The sequence below is a fragment of the Passer montanus genome, unplaced genomic scaffold, assembly GCF_014805655.1.
Source record: "Passer montanus isolate IOZ18808 unplaced genomic scaffold, ASM1480565v1 scaffold37, whole genome shotgun sequence".
In the NCBI taxonomy this organism is placed as follows: Eukaryota; Metazoa; Chordata; class Aves; order Passeriformes; family Passeridae; genus Passer; species Passer montanus.
Window position 1 is genome coordinate 1,501,912 of NW_024368485.1, and position 23,458 is coordinate 1,525,369.

Here is a 23,458-nt window from a genome sequence, read left to right on the forward strand (position 1 = left end):
TTATTTATTTATTTTGCCATGGTTACTTTAATATCTGGATATATATTACCCGTGCTAAGATTCAACACAGAAAACACCTGATGCTTCCAAGGAAATGAAAACAAAACATTTATTTCTGGAGCACTTATATGTATACACCTCCACAAATATATATGCATACATATGAAAAATATAAATTCACTATAGCTATCATAAAAGACTGAAACAGAAACAACCCTTAAATCTCAGTTTAGCACCACACTCCAAGGTGAATATTCCCCTGTTTTTCACTCATCTTCATTAATATTCCAGCTATTTATTTGGAGCTCTTCAAGGAGCACACAGGCAAAACACTTGTTTCTGATTTTGCAAGGAGACAGTTCCACAGCCAAAGACTTCCCAGATCACAGAGGCTTTCCTGATACTGATTTTGAAACATACATTGCCCCTAGCCATATTGCTAGCCATTAATCACTGCTCGTGGTTGTCAAATTACAAAAGATTCTGACATACAGAGAAGGCAAGAAATCCATAAAGATGCATTTAGAACATTTTTGTCTTACTGAGTTCTTCTTACATAATACCAAGAGAATACCTTAAGTATCCTCAGATGTTTAAGCCATGGAGAGTGATGGAGAGACATACCCCTCACTCAGCACATCTCTGATTTGCACTCAGAGATTTGTCTGAGTAATCACAAAAAATCTTCCTTATCTCCATCTCGTTACAAACTCATTACAGCTCTCTGTGGTATGAGGACCTCACAGCAGGGAGCTGTTTCTTTGTCATTTATGAATGAGACTACTGCAAATCATGAAGCAAAAGGTGAAAATAATATGGATGTGCCTGACTATTTTCTCGCTGGTTTAAGCCCCCGTGAGCACAGCAGGAACACCGGTCTGTCTATTAGCTCCTCATGCACTTCCATGGTCTTGGTCCTAACCTTCAAATAAACTAATGGACTTGATCTGAGCTGCAGGAGAAATTACAGTCCAGCACCCAGCTGTGCTCCTCTGAAATGATGTACAGCACAGCAGCCAGGATGGAGGGAGCTGAGGGTGGGGGTGTGGGAGCTGAGACTGCAGCATTATCTGCTCAGGGGACCTGGAATGGGCAAGACAGATAAACACAGAGCACAAGATACATATTTTATACATATAAAATATATTTTTGCCTTTATGAAAAACTGTTGCTTTCAAAACCTGTTATTTTAACACTTCTTGAGACCCATGTGGATTTCTACTACTAGAAATAAAAGGCTCAGAGGTTCTGCAGCACTCTCAGGAAATGCAGTAATTCCTGCTCTCTGATGTTCAGCAGCTCATTTTAGCAGCCACAGTCTCAGATTTAGCACTTCATCTTTCACTCTTCCGTCCTCAAAATCTCACCAATGCTCCTGCTTCCTCCATGGTATTCCCAAGCCATTTCCAGCAGGGATTGCTGCTCTCTGTCTCCCTGTGGCTCACACCTGTAACTCAGGAATACAACAGAAAAAATAGTCAGAAAGCTGAACCATGAGATGAATTGCAGAGCAAGTAGAAAGTCAGTAAGAGATGGAAAGTAAATTCTGTTCAGACTGATTAAAAAAGGGTTTCATCTTTAACTAAAGGCTCTTTCTTTTAAATATATTTGATGGGTACACAAGGCATTTCAAGCTTGACAACAGTTCCTAGCACAAGTTTTCACATGAGCTGGCTTTGTCCCACAGTACCCACAAACAGATCGTGACAGTGCATATGTAAACTGTGCAGAGAAAAGGGTTTTACAAAAGATTGTGAGGGCTCTTGCTTTCCTTGAGCAGATTAAATTTTGGAATGTTAGTTATCCCTCTTTGGATCTGGTGCTTGTAAACAGAAAGAATTTCTCTTTATTTTGCATATTTGTTGAAAAATATGATTGCAGTACAGTCTGATCCCAATTTCACACAGAGTCATCACAAGCAGATAGATGGTGGTGCTGCGTTTGTACAAGTAGTACTGAGATGCTGATTTTCAAAGCTATCACTCTGCAAACATGACCATAGCTCAAAGCACAGACAGGATCGGGGACTTTTTTACTCTAGGATGGCTTTTTACTTTGTGAGGACCTCTAAAAGAGGAAAAGACCACAAAAATTCAGTCACTAGATAAATAACAGCAGAGAACATCTGGTGAGCAGTAGACAGCCCTCAAAAACAAACAACGCCCAATTGTGAAAACAGATTGTGAAAACAGATCTAATAGATTCACGAGTTCAGGATGTCCTTACATTAGCAGGTCTCAGAGCACTTGATTTTATGTGAAATGACCTTTTGTGCTAGATAATGAAAGAATTCGAAGGCACTTAAAGAAATTTCCAGTGGCTAATTTACAGAACAGCATCGGAGATGAGAAGGGACTGCTAATGAGTCCTTTCAACTCCCAAATAATTACCACAACTGGATAAACCTAAAGGACAGTCTTTATAAGGCTTGCAGTCCCTGAAGTGGGAGGCTAAAATCACCATTAATCCACCCACAAGGTGATACACCCTCAGCCAAAGTAGTTAATAGTTTTAAGATTTATGTATTGTTGCTACATTCTTGTTGTTTAAGTGTAACATGTTACTGAATGCCTGTTAGAGTAAAAGCCATTTTGTTAATTATAGTAGAGAACTCTCATTCACAGATTATTTTTTAATAATACATGTGACTCTCTCTTTTGTGAACCTTAAGTAATACTAAATTATTAACAATGCTTATATACAAATTGCCATCATTGGGCTTTACTGCTAATATCCCACAGAGATTAATAGAAGCATTTCATACCCTTGTGCATTATTATTTCAGATTATCTGCAGATTCTAGATGAAATTACTCTGTTATTTCATGGTCAGTTCATTTTCAAAAGGTTACCTTTGCAATAATAAAGGCAAGTGACATTTTGTTAATGAAGTCTCATTTTCAGATACCAAGAATAAGATAGTTCACAAACCCACTGACAATAATCTCATTTTACTGCCAGCTGTTCCCACTCTTTTTTGTAGGACCTGGATGAATAAATTTTAAGCATATTATCATAAGATCGCAGGAAAGTTTATGTCAGAAGGGACTTCAGGCCATCTCTAGTCCAACTAGAGATGTGCAAGCAGTGACAAAGGCAAGGTCAGGCTTATTGCTCAAGGCTTCATCTGGACCAGTCCTGAAAGCCTCCATGGACAGAGACAGTCCAGCTTCCCTGGGCAACCTGTTCCACTGCCTGTCTCAGGCCATCTCCAGCAGAATTGTCAGGTCCCAGCCTGTTTCATTGCCAAGGCTTATTCCCTGCTTAGTACACAACTTTACATTTGTCTCTGGTAAAGTTTGTAAGGTTCCTGTTAGACTATAACTCCATGTTATAGAAATCCAGTCTTAAAACCATGGATTAATATGAAATACAGAAATGTTCCTAAAGAGCAAAATAAGACTGTTCAGAGCATGACACTATAGTGGCTTTGCTTCTACTGTTCCCTTGCCAGCCCATATCAGAATTGCACAGAATCCCACTGGTTTCCACAATGGCCACTGGCAAAACTGGGGCTTCAGGTTTGCAGCTCAGATCACCCAGCTGAAAATGAAGTGATCTCAGTACTGTTCTGTGCCATGCTCTGATAACCAGCACCACAGAGGCAGGACACTCATGCTGATTCTTCATGTCACCAGTGATCTACTAGCAAACAGAAGAGTGTTTGTCATCAGGGAATCTGTGACTGCAGGGGTAGCGGAGCAACTTTGTGAGCATAGATGCCATTCCACCTCTTAATTCTTAAGATATTATTTTCTCCTCTATTGCTCTGGCCTCCTCTGTCCCTCTACTGCACAGTTCTTTCCCATTAGCCTGTTTTTCCCTTATCTTCTTGTTAGCTCATAGTCTCAGCCTGGTCCATCCACTGCCTCTCACTTCCATACCTCCTCCAAATCCAGCTTCTATCTCATGGGAGCTCATCAAGACTGCTTCCTCATCAGTGATGAAATATCTGACAGGATATTAATCCCCCCAGAAAGACAGGATCTCTGCCCTTGGTTCCAGGACAGAAGAGAAAAAGCAAATGGAAAAAGCAACTGCAGGGGAGGTCCTGCTTTAAAGTGAAATGGATTGGGAAAAGGATTTGCTTAATTACAACGCATCTCTAATGACTATGTGTGGAATTTTCAGAAGGATTAGAATTAGACAAAACCATAATTATTCATGGTAACAGTAGATGTCATCTTCATGATACAAAAGTTACTTCCTTCCAGATGTGAAATCCTTCCAATACATGGAAGGCAGGAACCTTCCATAAGTTAGTAATGAAATTTTCAGCACTGGCAAAATAGCATCTGTGTGCTTTTCCCAAGAAGATTTTTCTGAACTGGTCAAGACCTTTAGTCTGGAGGGGAAGCCAAACATAAAGATGGGAGCCCATGAAGGGAATAGAAAATAAGATCTTAACATGGAATATCTGAAACAGTCTTAATTGCCTTTGACATTACCTATTTTGCTTCAAATCAATACATGGAAAGCATACAGAAGTAATTCTTGCTAACATTGCTTAATCCTGCCAAGAAGGAATTTAATTTGTGTCTGTGCTGGGGAGAGAGTGGGTTACAACTTCATCAATTCTGAATAACTGAATTCCATCAAAGAAATGAAAAACGAATGACAAATTTTCTGAATAAGCTTTCTCATAAGAAATCCTTCATTAGTCACTTAAGACCCTGCAGACCTCTAATAAGACAATTTGCATAAGATATGCATTTGTCCAAACACTAGAAATAACATTCTGGGCCAGATTCCTCTGATTTTGACAATGTTTCATTTTTCCCACCCTGTAATACTCTGCTAATCTCCAAGACCTGCTGGTGCTCCCACCCACTGCAGGCTGTATCAGATCACACCCCATGGCTCCATCACTCTGAACAGAGATGCCAGAACAAAGTCAAATATGCAATGCCCTTCAAAAGTTCTCCTTCTCAGAGGATGATTAAATTATCTCCAATTAAACCAAATGCTCTTTCTCTTTGTCTTTCTGTACTGAGACTGATACTGAATGCTCATCCCTGCTGTCCCAAAAATAACAATCTGTTGCAGAAAACCTAGACCTGGTGTCTTTGCTACAATTTAGGAAAAAAATCAGTATTTCACCAAACTGACATATGTGTTCTCAGTGAATTAATGGTCTTAGTCATTTTTAACTTGCAGGCATAAATGAATAGCTACAATATGGTCTGCATAACTAACAGTGTTGACTAATGAATATATAAACATTAAATTATGGCTCTATTAATTCAGAAAGGTTGTTTTTGATGCAGTTTTATGACAGGTGGGCTCATCTATGGTACAAAAGGAAGGAGAGGCCATGCAGGTGTACAGCAGCATGTGCTGCAGTAAAAGTAGGAATTATCTGGTTGCCATCAGCTCAGGACCCCTATAGCCCTGTCTCCTTGTCCTGTAACTCATTAAATTAGTATCAGGTTTGACTGACCTCTATTTAAAGATAATAAATAAATCAATTGCCAAAAAACATGACTTGTATTATTAGCACATCAGCAATGCAACTCTTTATCAAACACTGAATTTAAGCCCTCTCCAAACTGATCCCCTAAGCTTTTGTAACTTTGGAACATATTCCTCATGTTAAACCAGAGAAAATAGAAAACCCATAAATAGGGATATTTTTAACTGTAGGAGTAAAACTAATGATTATAGCATTCTGTATCACTTAGAATTTCTAGTCACTTCAGATAAAATCCCATATAGAAACTATTTTAGCATTTGACAACAAGTACTGAAGAATTCATATTGTAAATTGGAAAAATACCAGAAGAAAAGGTTGGAGGTGGCAATGGAGGAGTTGGGAACATGTTTAGCAAGAAATCTCATGAGAACATTGTGCTGAAAGATCATTTTTATTCTAAATATAAATCTTTAATACATTTAATACATCCTGGCTTTAACATCCTAATGTATTTTTATTGCCAGTCTGAAGAAGAACAAGCAAGACAAGGTGATTCTCTGCAATTTACCTATCTCTTACAAAGAAGACAAGGTTTGAAATCCTGCTTAAAGGTTCCAGTGCATTTTGTGTTGCAAGTATTTCAGTTTCTGTTCTGCCTTCTACTGGTGCCAAGCAATAGGACAAGAGGCAAGAGACAGAAGCTGGAACACAGGAAGGCCCCCCAACCTGCAAATGAGGAAGAACTTTTTTACTGTGCAAGTGACAGAGCACTGGAACAGGTCACCCAGGGAGCTTGTGGAGTCTCCTTCCCTGGAAATATTCAAAAACCATCTGGATACAATCCACCTGCTCTAGGATGACCCTAGGGAGGTTGGACCAGATGACCCACTGTGGTCCTTTCCAACCTGACCCACTCTGTGATTCTTTTTCTTTCTGTAACCTTGAAAAGTCTAGATAAACTTCCCTAAACCACAAGTTTGGGTCTAGATCTTTAATATATTCCATATGCTCTCTGAAATACTCAGTTTAACTCAAGCAATAGTTAGGAGAAAAAGAATTTCTGATGTCATAAGTAAAAAACCTGCCCTTGAGCCTATTTTTATTGTGTCATTCAAAGTCACCTTTTCCCCAATCCTGTATGTTTTGTACCTACATTAAACAGTTAGTACAAGCTTTCTTTTGTTAAACCAATTGTCACTTCGATGTGACAAAAGTGGCTGAGCAGTGACAGGTTCCAGCTCTAGTCATCTGTGCTCTCCAAATGGAAGGATCTGTGTTGTTTCCTAAAGCTTTCACATGTCACTCAGAGCTCTGAAGCAGCTGCTCACTGGAAGATCAATGAAAACACAGGTCTCAGAGATTACTAGAGAAATGGAAGAGCTAAATGGGATCTTAACTAGTCATTACCTGGGAAGAGAACTATGACTCACATCAACTTCAGAAAGTTAAACAGCCTTTTAGAAACTATCATGACTCACAAGCACTGCACACACACGCACTCATACACAGTCTTCTTCTCTGTTCAAGGCATTTAGTTCTTCTGTAGAGAAACTCAGCTCTCATCTCCTTGAACCTACAACATCCTTATATCAATGTAATTACCTTGACATCAGCCAGCTCTCTGATTCAGAGAAGTAGATGCTATATGTGTGTTTCTTGCGGACTGGGCTACATAAATTGTTGACCTATAAACTTCTGTGAAACAACACATAACAAATTAACACATAAGACATTAACATAAGAAATTAACTTTTTTTTTTTTTCTTCCCAAAGACATTTTGTAACAGTTTGCTTTGGATTGCAAGTAAAGCAACTCTCAAAATCAAATGAACGCCAGGTAGGTTTTCTTTGAGGACATAGTGTTCTAAAAGAAAAAATCTTTTTCAACAGTTATTCCAGTGAGGGGTTATTTTGGCTTCTGAAGCATTCATTTTAGTGACAATAATTCTGTGTCCATTGAAGCAATTAACATAAGCAAAGCTATTGAATTAAGCCAAGCTAGCCAAGCTGAGGGACTCAGGCTTGAAATGGGAGCAAATACCACATTTTAGCAGTACAGGTGTTTCCAATCCATCAGTTACTGCTGTAATTTACATGCATGCTGCCTTCTGAGAGGTACTTTGAACTTTCAGGGAACTGAAAATCAGAAAGCACTTTTGCTAATTTGATCTGCAAAAGGGTTTTCCACTGTGATGCTCTCAGTATGACCCACGTGCACTCAGTGGAGATCATCCTGTAGGAAAAGGTAAAACACTGGACAACCTTCTGAGTTTCTACACATATTTGTTCTGGCCTGGATGGAGAAGCTAATTTGTGATAATTAGGGTGTAAATTTCCAAGCACTGGAGCTTAGCTGCCCTAGTTCCCACTCAGGCCACTTTGTCTTGCTGGGAGAAAGCAATCTGGCTTTGAAAGTACTGTAAGCTATTTTTTCTTTTACACTGAAGTGTCCCCAGCAAGAATAGTGTGAATTAGTGAAATGGAAATTCACACCCAATATGAGTTTCTATTAATTTCCTTCTGAACTCCTCTCACCTTGAAGAGGAGGAAGTAGTGCATCCCAAGGAAGGAAGGCAGAATTACTGCAAATGACCTTAAGTAGCTGAGCAAAGAGTTTGATGTGCCTGCTAAGAAACAGCTGACCTGAGGAGCCAAGAGAGCTGAGCATGCACGGTGTGCTGGGAGGAGCTGGCCTCTGATGGCTGTTAAGCAGACTGACTGAAATGAGCAAATTCAATTCTTATCAGAAAAGTGTCTGCCTTGCAAAACTCAGAAGCATGAGATTCCCCTGCTAATCGTCTTGGCGCAAGCGAAGAGGAACAAAAAACTTAATTATCCTTCTGCTCCAACAAATGGTACCTCCACACTAAAATCCAGAGACTGCACCGAGGACTTTCCATGCCTTTGCCCATTCCAGAATCATCCTACATGGATTATTTCATCCTGAAGGGTTGCCAGGCCTGAACTGAACCCAAACACATTAGACTGTTTGCAGTTCTTTGATTGTATTTATCAATATTCTTTGTTGTCAGGTGTAGGACTTTATTTTAAATCAATAAGAATACACTCTTAACTACAAAAGCACATGGAAACTGCAGGAAATCTTCCATTGTTCACCACTACACAGCCAGGGTCTTCTTTAAAAAGATAACGTTGAGTTTAGAAATCCCAGTTGTAGGAACACTAATTTAACAGTGCTGCAAGGCAAAGATACATTCAGCTTGTTTGAATTCTGAGGCAAGGTGTGAAACCAAACTGGGGGGAGTCTCCAGACAAACCAAGAGCAATTTCCTGACTGTATTTCAGTCCAAAGCTGCACAGATCATAGTTGTATAAACTCATTTTATGTCTCTTTTCTTAACTTTAGTGTCTTCTGTCTCTGAACATCATACGTGCCTTCCAAACCCTGCAAAATCTGATCTATCTGAATTTACTGTCATATTATGTTGTGAAAGTGGATTGCCACACAACTTTAAATCTGAATATTTCTCAAATTCACAAGTGCAGCAGATATTCTCCCTTCTGTCCATACAACTTCTTCAATGAGATTCTGTTTCAATATGCAAGTTTTATGGCATCTCTATATACTGTGAAAACGTGCTTCTCCACAAAAAGTAATATTTTACTATCTTTGACAGCAATAAAAATGTTTCTTACATACTATGGAACATAGTGAGGCAGTCTGAGATATGCATGAAATGTCCCCCAGAAAAGTGAGTTTATTTAAGGAGACTGGCACATATTTCCAGTCTGCTTTATATTTCAGAAGTTGCTGTAATCTCAGACTACATATTTGAGAAATCCTGAAAGACAGATGAGGTTCCAGAAGACTGGTAAAGATAAAAACTATCTTAAGAAAAACAAATAGCTGTAGAAGAGTCAACATTTTGGCATGTTTATTGTTTATTTCATTATTTTTCCTCTTGATTTAAATTAAACAAGTATCTAGAAGAGTGCAATAAAAAATAGCAAAGACCAATGATTAATCAAAGAAAATTTGTGTGAAACTAAACAAATTTCTTTCTATAACAAACTAATAGGTCTTGGGAAAAATAATGAGCAATTAAAGCCATATATGCTAGCTCTGAAATGTTTCACAGTGCTGTCTGATTGTTCCCCTTCTTACTATTGTGTATTTAATTATTCCTACCTAAATGAAGTAGCTCTCACTTGAATTTGTTGTGTACACTTTTCACACTCATTTCTTGAACTCTCATGATGATTCTCAATTTACATCCTCCTCTTTCACAGGGATCCTCTGCAGCTGATGGCTGGATGCTATTTAATAATCATCTCTACAATGTTATCCAAAATATTAGTGGAAGTCTTGACTAGTGCTAGACCTGAGGTGGGATCCTGCAAATCCCATGTGCAGAATCCTTTCATTTTGATGATGAATCATGGTTATAAAACCAGCTGCATTTTCCCAACACCATGCAGCAGTACTCAGAAAATAACTGCATATTTTTTCACAAATGGAACAAACAGAATGAAATCAATCCATAATGAAAACAGAAAACATTGTACTGGGATGCATAAGCCAAAAAGTATCACTGAAGATGTGAAGACGTGACATTTTGGGACATTACACTTTTGAAAGCTGCATGCACATATTTGAGATTATTCAGGAGATATTAGAGCTATTGGCCTTGGAGATAAGCCAGAAAGAACTGAACTCATTCCACCAAAAGAAAACTCTGCAGACACACATGAAAGCATAAATGTAAAGTGGCAGCAATCGTGGAAATACAATATTCTCTATCCACCACAGACAGGGTAAAATGTAATGGTCTGAAACTATAAAAAGCAACTTAAATTAGGAGTTAAAAAAACTACAAAGAAATGAAAGTGAGAATACATCACTGAATTTGCATGTTCCCTATATAATGTTAATGGTAATTTAAAAATGCCAACCAAACCATGCTTCCATAACCCACCTTCAGATCTGTCATGCAACAGATCCAGGGATATCTTCTGCTTCATCAGGCTGTTCAAAGGCCCACCCAGCCTGACCCTGGATGCTTCCAGAGAAGTTCCAGCTGACAAGGTTTAAGAACTATGGAGACACAAAAACCACAGAAATCCTACAGATGATTAAGGAACTGTACAAATCTATTATTTATAGTCTTAGACAGTTTTTGACAGGTGACTGTAAAATACGGGTTTGAAATCATTATTTTAACTTGCTATTGTGAGAAGCCAGAAGTTCAGGGGTATAAATTTTCTCCAAAGAAACCAATGGCAATGTAGAGTCTACCTACAAAAGATTATGGCAGTATTAGTACTCTTCCCAATATTTAATGTACTTCTCTTCACAATAATGTTGTAAGGTCAGTGAATCTGTGAAATCACAAAATCCAAAATACAAGATTTGTGAACCCAAAGAGAAAATGCTCAGTAAACCAATCATGAAGAGTAATCCAGTTGTATCTCCTTGGAGGAAATCACACTTCTAGCTCCCGCTTTTAACATTTCAGATCTGCCCAAGTCACTGAATTCCAAAACCCTGGCTGGACTGTGCATGCAGAGCTCAGTGGAGCGTGTGCCATCAGTCCAGCACAGGGCAGGACAGGTGCTGTTAGACACTTACCAAGCTGTTAATATGCACATTATTTGCTCTCACCTGAGTCTTGGTCATCTGACAAGATGTTCTTTTCCTGCTGACTGAAACAATAGCAACTGCCTGTAAGAACGTGCTGTTCTGGAAAGCTTAGCAGGTCTGTTGTTTGCCTTGTTTTATCCAATGAGTGATTACATTTAAAGCAGATAAATAAGTCTGGAAATGCTACTTATTTAGGCATGCAGCCACATAGCTGAACTTACAATTCAAATAACCAAATTATTTTATGAATCTGACACTAAAATGACTTTACCAGAAGCTACAGGATGAGCAGTCATATCTCAGACCTAGATTCTCTTCTTAGTTGCATGACTCTCTCTCTTTATGGTCTGATTTTTCAAAGCAGGATTTTAAATTTAAGAGAATAGAAATCCAAGACTGGGCATGCAAGGCAGAAAAAAAAAAAATCATGTGATGACCATCTCAGCAAGGCTTGAGCGCATTACAGAAGTACACTACCAGTGGGTCACAATTAATAGATTTCTAAAAGTGTCTGTCAAACTGCGATATTACTTTTCTTTGTATATTATCAAATGAGGATCCAACCCTGAAGCACTCCCAAAGTACAAATGATACTTATGTGTTATATACACAAATAATAGGGTTTACTTCTTTGAGTGTACCCACAGCTGTCTCATGAGTGTGAACCACTCAGTTTAGGAATCCATGCTCACAGATTACTTTTAAATCAATACTCAAAGAACCATTAGAGAATATATTTTGCATTTTTATTTTGCAGAGGATTTTTTCTTAAAGGAACTGTAAGACAGTTGAGTTCCAGTTTCTCCAAAAGAACAGAGGCAGCTACATTGGTTATTCTAGGCTTAAAAACATTTTGCATGGCCATTGAGAAGTCCTTTAGATAGTCCAACACTGATTTCAGCACAAAATCTTTTCACAATGCAAATATCAGGATACTTTGGAGCTGAAAAGCAAAGCCTTCAGTTAATCCAATTCTGCTAATACAAACAGCTTCCTGAATTAAGTATTAGAGAGAGTATCTTCCTGGGCGTGAATTCTGGAGCCTACAGCACTAAGTAAGGAAGGAAATGGGATGACAACAGGCAGGAAAAAATCTGCTGCTGGCCTAAATGTATACTTTTGTGGAAATTCAACCCCAACTTCCAGCACTGCAACTCTTGAGAAGCAAGGAGGTATCTTAGAAAATATTGGTGCTAGAATGAAATTACAGATGTTAAATTGAAGGTATGCATAATAACTATTAAACTGAAAGTATGCCTAATAACTTAAATTTTATGAGCACGGACCTAAATGTTGCATTTTAACAGAATTATGCAGATTTGGTGCCCCCTGCTGTCTTTTACTACCAGAGTGACCCACGAAAAATATGAGTGATTAAACACACTGAACTGCACAAAACACCCCCAAAGGGCAAATTAAGGATGCTGTTCAAAAAAGCACATTTAAACTAGAGTGAGAGTTCACAGACTGCTTTGGTGAAGCACCCAGGAGCTGAGAAGAGCAGAGCTCTATGTTGGAATGACCACAAAGAGGAAAAACATTGAGTGCACCATGGCCAACAGGAGCCACACAGAGAGCTGAGCTGCAGCCTTGGCACACCTCCATTGCTTCAAACCAGAACCACAGAGAAAACTCATTTTCTTGTGGGGATAAAACCAGACTAAATCCCTGTGGTCTGTCTTTTCTTGCTCAACACCAGCTCTGCCATATTCATGCCTCTCACCCCAGACAGGAGGGTTTAAACAGACTCTAAATACTTCCATATGATGGGAGCATCTCGACATCTCAAAAAACATGAGTGCCAGTGGTGTCCCCACGTACACACTGGGTGCATCTACACAAGTTTGTGTTATCAATTAAAGTGGGAGGGACACACTCCAGGAGCACACCCAGTACAGCAGGCTCCTACAGGAACAAGCCCAGAGCTAACCTGAAGCACAGCCTCTCTCTTGTGCTCTGTGTGGCAGCACAACCTGCTTCTCCCTCCAGAGCAAACCTTGGGCCACACTGCATGCTAAAGGGACTTCAAATGAGACTCACCTGCTGAATCCCACTGCCTCAGAGGTGGTGGTCTCACCTCTCCATCCCCCTAGATCCTTGTTGCCACTCCACCCATTTCATAAGCCCCAGCAACCTTCTGGCTTCTTGCTCAACTTTCTGACTTAAAAAAGTAATGTCTCCCTCTTTCCCCCCACCCCAGGCTGGTTTTCAGATGGATCAGTTTATTGTATGGTCATGTGGGTGCCTGGTCTGATGTAAGAGGGGGAGGAATGTCCCTTTGGCAGCAGTACAGTCTCAGATTGGCTTAAGCTAATAGGGAACCTTCTGTCCTAAATCAAACAAGACCATGAGGTGCCAATGGCTGCAATGGCTTGTCCAAACTAACAGAGCACATTTTCAGCACAGCTGGGTTGAATCCTGCTATAATCAATGGCCAAGATATTATATCACTAACTTCTGAAAATTTCTCTGTTGGTCTCTTGCCCGTTCTTTGCACTCCTACAGGAATACTACACAATGTAAGGGATGATGAAGCAAAGCACAGTGCTCCATCTGAACTTCTGCAAAGCAGCAGACAGGACTTTTCCAGGAAGAATATCTATTTAAGTGATTTCCTTCTGCAAATCAACAGGCTATCAAGTGATGACTTTGTCTGCTTAAGCTCAAAGATATTTCTTTAAAGGCGCCTTCGTTCAGTAGTCACAAGTAATCAATCAGTCAGTTACTTCTTTCCTTGGCTATCTGTGCTTGAAGATGGAAAAAAAAAACAACCAAAAAAACCCCAAAAAACAAACCTAAACAAAAAACTCTACAGAAAAGGGACAGTCCTGTCTTGCCACAACAGGGGTGTTCAGTGACTTGAGACTGGTGCCTGTGTTGCTGAAATCACGGGTGCTAAAACAGCATTATGCTGTACTTCAGGCAGATGTGCAGCAGAGGATGCTTCATCATTGCATATTCTCCTCAGGCTGGAAGGCTTTTAGGACTGACATTGAATCTGTGAGTCACTGACTGCTCTGGAAAGGCTTACTGGTGAATAAGATGAAATTTCTGTCATTTATAGTGTCTGAGAAGGTTTTTCAACTTCAAAAGAAAAGAATTTATTCAGTTTCCCTGACACTTATTTATACACACAAGTTTTAAATGGCCATTTTCAACTCTTGAACTCCTGTGACTTAGTGAGATGTTATGATCTGTATTACATCTCCTGTAGCAGTATTTAAACAAACATCCTTAATAAAATCTTGCTCACTCCCACCATCTAGAAATCCTATTTTGTACTTCACACATTTTATTTTCATACCTCAGAATTCAAAACACCAGAAGGCAGGAGTTTGGTCTGGTAACTATTAAATAAGTTCCACCCTGATACAAAACCAACTTGCTTACTACATCCTTTATACTTGTCAGTTTATTCAGTAAACTGGCTGCAGGGACTGTCTAAAAATTTACTTCTATCTCCTCTAAATGTTATTTAAGTCAGAGGTCTGTCCTCTATTCACCTCTTTTCAGTGTGAAACACAGCCACACACAGCCATGCCAGGGGTTGTGCAAGAAGAAGATTATGAGGGTGGATCCACTTGTTTTGATCTCCTGACAGAGCACTGTGGCTCACCCTGCTACCACCAGGCTGTGGGGCTGCTCCTGCAGCCACCTTCTTGCTCCTTTTCCACTCCTAAGCTCTCTTCTTTCTCTCCTTTTCTTGTTTTCTCCCTGAAATTAATAAATTAATGTGCATGTCTAGCAGCCACCACTTGCAAAGAGCCAGACCTCGATGTTCTTGAGAGTGAGGAGACAAATTTTAACAGTTGAAATGAACTTGAGTGCTGGAAGAGCTGCGTGGACATAGAAGGGAGGCGTGCAGAGGGATGAGTGTGGAGGTTTAAGTCAGATCTTATTATCACAAGACCTCAGGGCACTGGCTAATCAGCAGGGGTGTAGCTTTATTGGGAAAAGTGTCTTTTATGATATTCATGTCTGCATCTGAAACATTCCATTTCAGTGAGACACCAGAGACACTTCATGAGCCACTGGAGTGCTGCATCACAGCCATAAATAACAATTACTGGGAGACTCTCTTCCAGGGCATGCCAAGCCCAGTGTGTGGGAAGGGATAAAGCACATCACTCCTCATGTCTTTCAGGTATGCTCTTCCCAACACAGAAACTAAGGTGAACATCAACATACATGGCAGACTTCTTTCTTCTCTCAGCATACTCTTTTTCCTGTAATCCAAGTATTGGGACACATTTCTTCTACCTACTACATACCTTTTACCTAAAAATGCAGATTTGTGCACTGTGAGTTGTAGTTTTCTCCTCATAGGATAAGAAATCACTTTTGGGATAAAGAACCCAGAACTGGGAAGCAAAAAACTCCAAACTCAGTTCACAGTGTAAACAGAAGACTTTGCACTTACTCCATTTGTTGGACACCCTGTCTAGAATAGGATGGCAAACTGCCCTAGGCTTTGTTTATGCTGGCTAGCAAAATATGGCATAAACAAAGCAGAAGACAAACTTGTTTCTAACATGATTTGTCCAGTCTTTGAGGAATAAAACCAAACTTTTTAACGCCAAAACCCAACACAATCAATTAGCCAAACTAGTGGAAGGATTGAAATGAGCTATGTATAGCTCAAAAAACCAAACCAAGAGTAGGCATCAATGACCCAGAGCCAGAATTCAAGAATTCAAGTCGTTTGAGTATAGAATAAACAGTGGAGGGACACCAAGCAAAACCAAATTTCTGCATATTTGTATTTCAGGATTAGGTTAAAGAGCAAAAGGTCTGTTCACCATCTCCTGGAGACTAAACCAGGATTGAGCCAAGGATATACATATGCTTGTATATCAGTAAGCATCAGGATATATTCCTCTGTTAGAACAATATTTTTATCACATACATTTGTTCTTATCAGAAGCTGGAAGACAAAAGCACTCTTCATCCTGCACTTAACATCAACGGGTGACAATCTGTTAGCAACAGAGTAAACACTGCACTTTATCAAGCATTACTTCATTTTCACTCTTCTGTTTCCATCTTTTTGTGTCCTTGTAGAGACTGGGCAGCAGGTGTGAAACAAGGACTACTAAATGTTACAGAATTACAAGTAATAACATCCAAACCCTGCTTTTTTCATTATAAACAAGTTAAGCTCCAACATGTGCAGTTGTTTTAAGGTATTTTTATCCTGAATTCAGCATTGAAGGATCTTATGACAATTAGATATTTCATGTGATCCTATTAAATATGAAACACTGATGATCATAAAAATAGAGAAATAGTGTGAAATAGATAATATTGATGTTCTTGCAAAGTGATGCTGTAGCACAGCCATTCAGCTTGTGTTTCTGTGTGTGTGTGTGTCTTGGTTCTCTCCTCACTCTGATATGGCTGGACTTGCCAGAATGTCTCATTTCTGCCCTTCTGGCTGCAGTTTCCCTGCAATAAAACTGAGTAGGGATGAATAAAGGGTGGGAATACAGATGTCACCCCAGTTCTGGATGAAGACAAGACACACACTTGGGGAGCTGAAGAGCACTGCTGAGGCACAGAGTATAACCACAGCTGATGCAGCCAAGACAGGGCCTTGGGCAGCAAATGACTTTGCAGCTCTGTCTAATCTCCTGGCTTGTAAGGGAATGCCTTCTGACATTGCTCCTTTTGCTGTGCAACTCTTCCTACCTGTATGAAAAAGCTTCAGCAGTTCCCTGAGACATTCCCAAACAATAGATATAGTAATCTGTTTATAATGGGCACCTGCTGCTTGGTCCACTGCACTGATATTCTGAATTTTAATGGCATTCCTTTATTTTAAACATGCCACCAAGAGTAAATATTTAATAGTCAGTGATCCCTAAACAATAGGGTTTAATTTCTCATTTACCAGGTATATGGGAGTAAATCTGTATTCAGTGCCCTGTAATAAAACACAGCTCATAAAGTAATATTATGCTCTGGAATATAAATATGAGACATTATACACAGCATGTAACTTAATCATTCTTGACTCTGGCATAAACAGTTGGAGGTGAATGCCACCTAGATTAGTACTAATTACACCTTGCACCTTTATGAACAGACTGAAGCACTTATCAGCCATGCACACAAGCAATTTGTTCTAAGCCACACAATGAAGTCAGTGGCAAACAAAGGAGAGGAAACAAGGTTCCTTTATCTGCCAGACTTCTTCTGAGCCAGCTTCTCACTAACAAGAATTAAAAGCTATTTCATACTTCATAGCTACTTTTTGTCACTGTTTCACCAGAGTTATAAACTCAGCCTCACAATGTACTAAAAAGCTTTGCACAAGTAAATACATAAATATATTTATATGTGTGTATGTGTATGTTTTAAATATGACAAAACATAAACCTAATGGATTAAAGCCTCACAACTCCTAAAGCAGCTTAAATTTAGTATCTGAACACATTACCAAAGAAAAGAGTACTACTCTAAAAGCACACATTTATTACATAAACCTCAGTATTTTGTGCAGCCTTTAGGTTCACTGCAATCCTACTGTACTACATTTTTATACTTCTTTAAATAACCACTGGGTGTCACAGTTATCAACAGAAAATGCTTGGGGGACTTTTTCAGGTTCATTTCAATTGGGATTCATATCATCAGAGTTAATCCCAATTCCTATACCTGTAATGTTAATACCCACTCCTATTCCAAGATGAGAAAATGGCTTCCTCAATTAAAAAAAAAATCAGAGTTAATACAAACTGTGTCCTTTCAGAAAATGTAGCAAAATGGAGATTTCTTTTTCAAATTTAGCCTATAAGTAAGATTTTGCCATACTGCACATTTGTGAAGTTCACTACTGGAGTGGAATGAGGCAATTCTAGACTTCATGGACTTGAGGAAAAATTTCCATAGGCTTTCCCTTTCGAAAATTAAGTGACATGAGAAACAATTATTTCCTCTCCACTTCATAATAATCCCATTCACTCTAAATATTTTGGCATTATAAACAGCATTATAGCCTTATGCTTCAGGTCCCAGCTCTCAGAATCACACAACCAGCAGAAGAACGTGAGTTTTCTTAATTTAAGAGTAAGAGAAAATAAAATGTGACCCCAGTAACTATTCAGATTTGCAAATAACAGCTTTAAATCATGCCAACTGCTCAGTGTCTTTGTTCAGCTGTCAGCCCCAAAGGAACAAAATGCTGTTCACCTCCCAAAATCCCCATGAGATGAGGATTTCACCCACCCACGTGCGTGTGTCTCACACCTGGAGAACTGGAGAGCTGCTCTGTGCACCCAAAGCATGGGCAGCACCAGGTAAATCAAGCACCAAGTGAACCTGCAATTTTGGAGACTGTATCACCATATAGGTGATCCAAATGATCCATGAGGAAAGGCTGGCATGGCTGGGACACTTGGGAGAAGACAGAGTGGACAGCCAAAGGACTGGTGCTCCTAAGTGCCTGGGAATGTCTGCAGGATACTTGGGAAGCCTCTGTCGTACCCGTGCTAAGGGATCCTCCTCCTCTCTGGAGGAGATGCTAAGAGCACTCAGGGATTCATGTTTGGGATAATTCTGGACAGCGGAGTTTTGGGGATCTTTGCCAGGACCTGTAAGATGTGATAGAGGAAGGTATTTCATGGATATCTCCTGTATCTTGGAGTATGACATTTGAGGGCTGAATTAAGGAGTGTGGGTCAGTTACCAGCTGCCACATTTGTCATTCCCTACTTCTTCTTATCCATCTTCAAAAATGGAGGCAAATAAAAATGGAAGCACTGACCTAATCCCTGAAAATCAGGCTCCACAGAAGCACCTACAGTTCCTGGCCACAGTTCAGGTGAGAGATGCAGGCTGAGACATGGGCAGGTGAGACAGAAATGCCAAGCAGGCACTGTCATGAGAGATGTGCAACACATGGCAGGCACCAGCCTCTCTCTCTCTCTCGTGCCCTGTTTAGGGCCTCAGATTGCCTTAAGCAAATCACCCTGCCCTGCCCAGCATTTTCTAACTCCTCCATTTCAGCCACTTGCTGCCTGAGCAGCTAAAATGACTGTCTCAGCCAGAAATGTGATTTTTTTTTTCTTTTTTCTTTTTCTTTTAATCTATATTCATCCAAGTCCAGCTGCACAGAAAAAGGCACATGCAGGAGAATGCAAGCATTATCTAATACATAAAAGATGGATGCAGAGAGGAAGAGAATTAAGCTGTTCTTCATGCCCAGCATGGCACGATAAGAAGTAATGGGTGTGAACTGCAGGTGGGAGTTTTAGACTAGACATTAGAAATGGCTTCTTTTACCAGTAGGCATAATAAGGACTTGAATAGATTGCTTGAGGAGGCTGCAAAAGACTTCAAAAACAGGTTAGACAAACATTTATCAGGAATCATATTGGTATGATTCATGTTTGCAGACTGGAGCAAGGAATGGATTGTTTACAGAGTTCTGTTCTGTGATTTTTTGATCCAAAGATGCCTAATGACCTTTTTTTTTTTTTTTTTTTTTGCTAGGGATTGGTCTTAAACAAATCTCACAATCTTAAAAACCTGCCAGCAAAATAATAAGAAGGACTTCTTAAAAAATAAACACTATTCCAATGCCTCTTAGTCAAAAAGCCCTCCCACTCTGCAACACATTCGACTACAAAGCTGAATACAGTCAGTAAAATGCTGAAAGCATTAGCAGCACTGCTAACACTGTGGCAATAATACAGCAAGTGATCTGAAATCCCCATTTCTTTTGACCAACTTCTTGCCACTTGTACCTTTCTGTCCTTCTTGGCACCCCAACACAATGCATAATTTTCTAAATTACTTGAGCTTTTCTGCACACTTTCATTAACATAGCAGGTGCAGTTATTTAGACCATTAATGTCCTAGCAGTAGTGGAAGCTGGGAGTGACCCCACTGCAAATTAACAGTCCAGACACAAGAGGTGAATGGCGCTTTAAAATACAGCTGGAAATCTTCCACTGTACCCAAACAGGACTCAGTCCAAGGTCCTTGTCCCAAAGCTGCCCTCTTAACACAAGTCACTTGAGTTGGAGGAGAAAAGCATTACAGATTAATTCTGGTTTGTGGAGAAAAGAGGCTCTTTTCTTCCAGCTGAAGTTAAAAGCTGCCAGCAAACATCAGCGACCTATTTGGAAATTTTGGACTGACTCCTCATGTGATTTGACCATGGACTTTTTCTCCACTTTCTATTGTATTATTTCTATGAAGTCAGTCACCAAAAGCTTCTCTGAGTCAAATTCATTCTTTCTGCTCTTTCTCTTTACACTGCTGTGCCACTATTTGTCTTTCCTGTCCCATTCCCATCACTTCTCAGCAATAATTTCCCTTCCAACAGTTTGAAAGACTGATGCCAACATTAAGAATAAACCTACTGGGGGAGGGAAATCCCCCTATTCAACCTGTCCTGTCCATGTTACCTTTCCATTTTGTCTCCCCTTTCTAAACTGTAAGCTTGCAGGGGCATGGACAGACTTAAATTCAAACTAAATATCTACAAAAGTAGGGCTCACTTTGCCTGTGCCTGCTGGGATTACTGGTACATGGACATTAAAGACATTGCTTTTATGTACTGTCAATAATGCAATGCAATGTAATGTCAGACTGTCGTTACTACTGCATACCTCAGGAAACAGAGGGAATAATCGAGGCATTCTTCTTGAAATATTACAACAATTTATGAAAAAAAGGAGATGCCAAAAAAGGACAGTGTGATAAAACATATTGAGAATGTGCTGGTCACATGTCAAACCACACTGACAATTACTGAATGCAGAACTGGCCACAGAGTGGGGTCCCACAGCGTGTGTTTGGTAATTGCATCACCTGTGCTACATATTCTGAATAACTTTGGTTGAACTGCCTGAATTATTACTCATGGAACCCTATAGTTAAATGCAGGATATGGCTGCACAGCTCAGCACAGCACTCCCACCAGGTAACTCCAAAACAAGATGCTGCAGAGGTGTGTCACCGGGGCGCTCCACCCCGGATAATGAGCACAGCAGCCAGCTGGGAAGGAGGGCTGAGGTGGGACACCTGCATCTTCCACAGCCCCAGCCACAGCCCAGGGTCCCTCTGGGAATGGGAATGAGGAACAGCACAATTGTTAGATCCATCTCACTTCAAAGACACTAAGAAACAGTCTTCTGATGTCTGTGTAGCATAAATGGATATAAAGATAAGATCTGCTTCTCTTTTAACTGAGAGACCTCGCTAAGATTCCAGTCCTTCTTGTTCACAACCACCCAAATTGCTCTTCTTCTGCAGAGCTGAAAGGATGGCAATGTGATCAGAAGTCACAGCAAATTGAGTGTTACATTATTATTGATTAATTACATCATTAAACACATTCTAATTTGATTCATTGGACCCTGGCCCCACACAGGTAAGAATCACAAAAAATGTGCACTGAAGCCAACAGGGCTTACACACAGGGGTAAGCCAGTCTTGAAACAATGTAAATCTCATTTAGGTAAAGAAACAACAGCCCAAATTTGTCATTACCTGAATTCACTAAAATAGCAGTCTATACCAAATACTACTTGGACTAATCACCATGAGTCATACCCAGTGAACCTCATTTTGATATTCCTTGTTCTTCCTCACAGAAAACTTCTGCAGTGTAAAGAGAGCAGGATTAGGCCAAACAATTCCATGAGCTCATTAGCTTGACACCACAAACACAAATCAGACACGCGTAAGAATAAAGAGCCAGTTTGGCAAGATACCACGATGCCAAGTCAGGTCAGTCAGGTTATAATAATTCTTAATTAACACTCTTCCAAGTTTCAGTGTTATTTATTTGCATGCCAGTGTCACTCAGAACAATCCTCCTTCCTCCCTATGAAAACCTTGGAGAAAACTGAAAGAAAAATTTTCAGCCTGATCTGGACAAAGAAAAATCCAATGTAATGAAATGAAAATGATAGGTGAACTTGAAAACCTTTAACAAAAACATCTTTAGAAAGGAGAAGACTGATATCAGTCTGATATCCACTGATAAAGAAACAAAAAGCATAAATCAGCACAGGTTGAACACCACAGAAGACATGATTTCTACTACTCTATTTTTGATCATGTTTATCCAAGTAGCAAAAATTTCCCATCTCAGAGGTTTTATATTGCCTTGCCCCTGAAAATGCTCCCTTTTGAAACACTGCTAGTGTTAATCCCTAAGGAATACAAAGTCTATGTAAAATTCAGCAGGTTGAGCATTCTAGATGGTTTCATTAAAAAAAAAATACTATTTTAATTATTTTTTGAAAATGCTTGATAGTGCAATAACTATGCAATATTATTCATCAAGGCTTGTTTCAAAAGCCAAGTCATGGAAGCAGTTGTTGACAATCTGAATCTGCCTCAATTTACTGTCTTCTAGTCAAAAAACTCCAGACTAAATATCCATAGGGTTTATATATATATTTTATATATTAAATTATTTACAATTTAAATTAATGTTTATAGGTATTTGTGTTTTATTCAGACTGAATATCCATAGGGTTTATATATAATTACATATATTATTTACAATTGAAATTAATGTTTATAGGTATTTGTGTTTTATAGGTAAAATGATAAAACCCATTAAAGCTGTTGAAAGACATAGCTAAAATTGCTATCCTTATGACAAACTTTTGAACATATGTGAAGTAGCACAGTCTTATTATTCACATAATATTTGCAATGTATTTCATTATCAATATTTTGCTAACAATATTGATAAAACACAAATATTTAATACATTATAAAAGTAAGATGTAGAGTAATATATTAGTTCCGTGTAGAAGACATATTATGGGTGTTTTAGCATCAAATAACTCACAAGACTGCAGGGAATCATAATGTGTTTATACAAGATATTTTAGGATAACTGCATATTAAAACTTTTTTAACAGTGAAGTAGATGATGCTAAGTCTCTTCTCAGGGTTGATATAATGCTACCAAAATACTGTTGAGGCGGCATGCAAGTTTGTGTTATGGGGTAATTGACCTTAAAAAATATAAAAATTAATAGGAAAAATGATTGGGCTTAGTGAACAAAAGTGCCTATTTTAGAGTTCTGTTGAAAAGGCTTTATTTTCAAGATGGATTACTTGTATTTCTTCCTTATTTTTACACAGGATGAGAGATGGTGAGGAGAGAAACTTCTGGCAGTTCTGTATACACAGAATGCTTACTGCACTTAATCAGGAAAGGTTTTTAAGCTTTCACCTTGCTTTTTCTTCATCTGATCATTATTTCCATAATAATTTTAATGGTGTGCATATTTTTAAAATTAAGCATCAGTGACTACTATCTAATGAACTGCACATAGGCTCTCTTTAGGCCCAAGGGTCACAAGACACATCCCTTGAAGAATCAAGAGTCTGGAGAGCCCTGGGAGCAGCTTCAAGATAAAATGTGATAGGTCTAGACCCTCAGAGATCCCCAAAGGTCATCCTGGATCC

General features: G+C 39.2%; 1 long non-coding RNA gene across 1 annotated transcript; it reads right to left on the bottom strand.

The window, feature by feature from the left end:
- Positions 1–84: 84 nt before the first annotated feature.
- LOC120505910 lies at positions 85–22,370 on the bottom strand. Its single transcript, XR_005628373.1, has 2 exons — positions 10,350–22,370; positions 85–1,447 (listed from the first exon to the last, which is right to left on the bottom strand). It is a non-coding gene; the product is annotated as an uncharacterized LOC120505910 (long non-coding RNA).
- Positions 22,371–23,458: the final 1,088 nt, after the last annotated feature.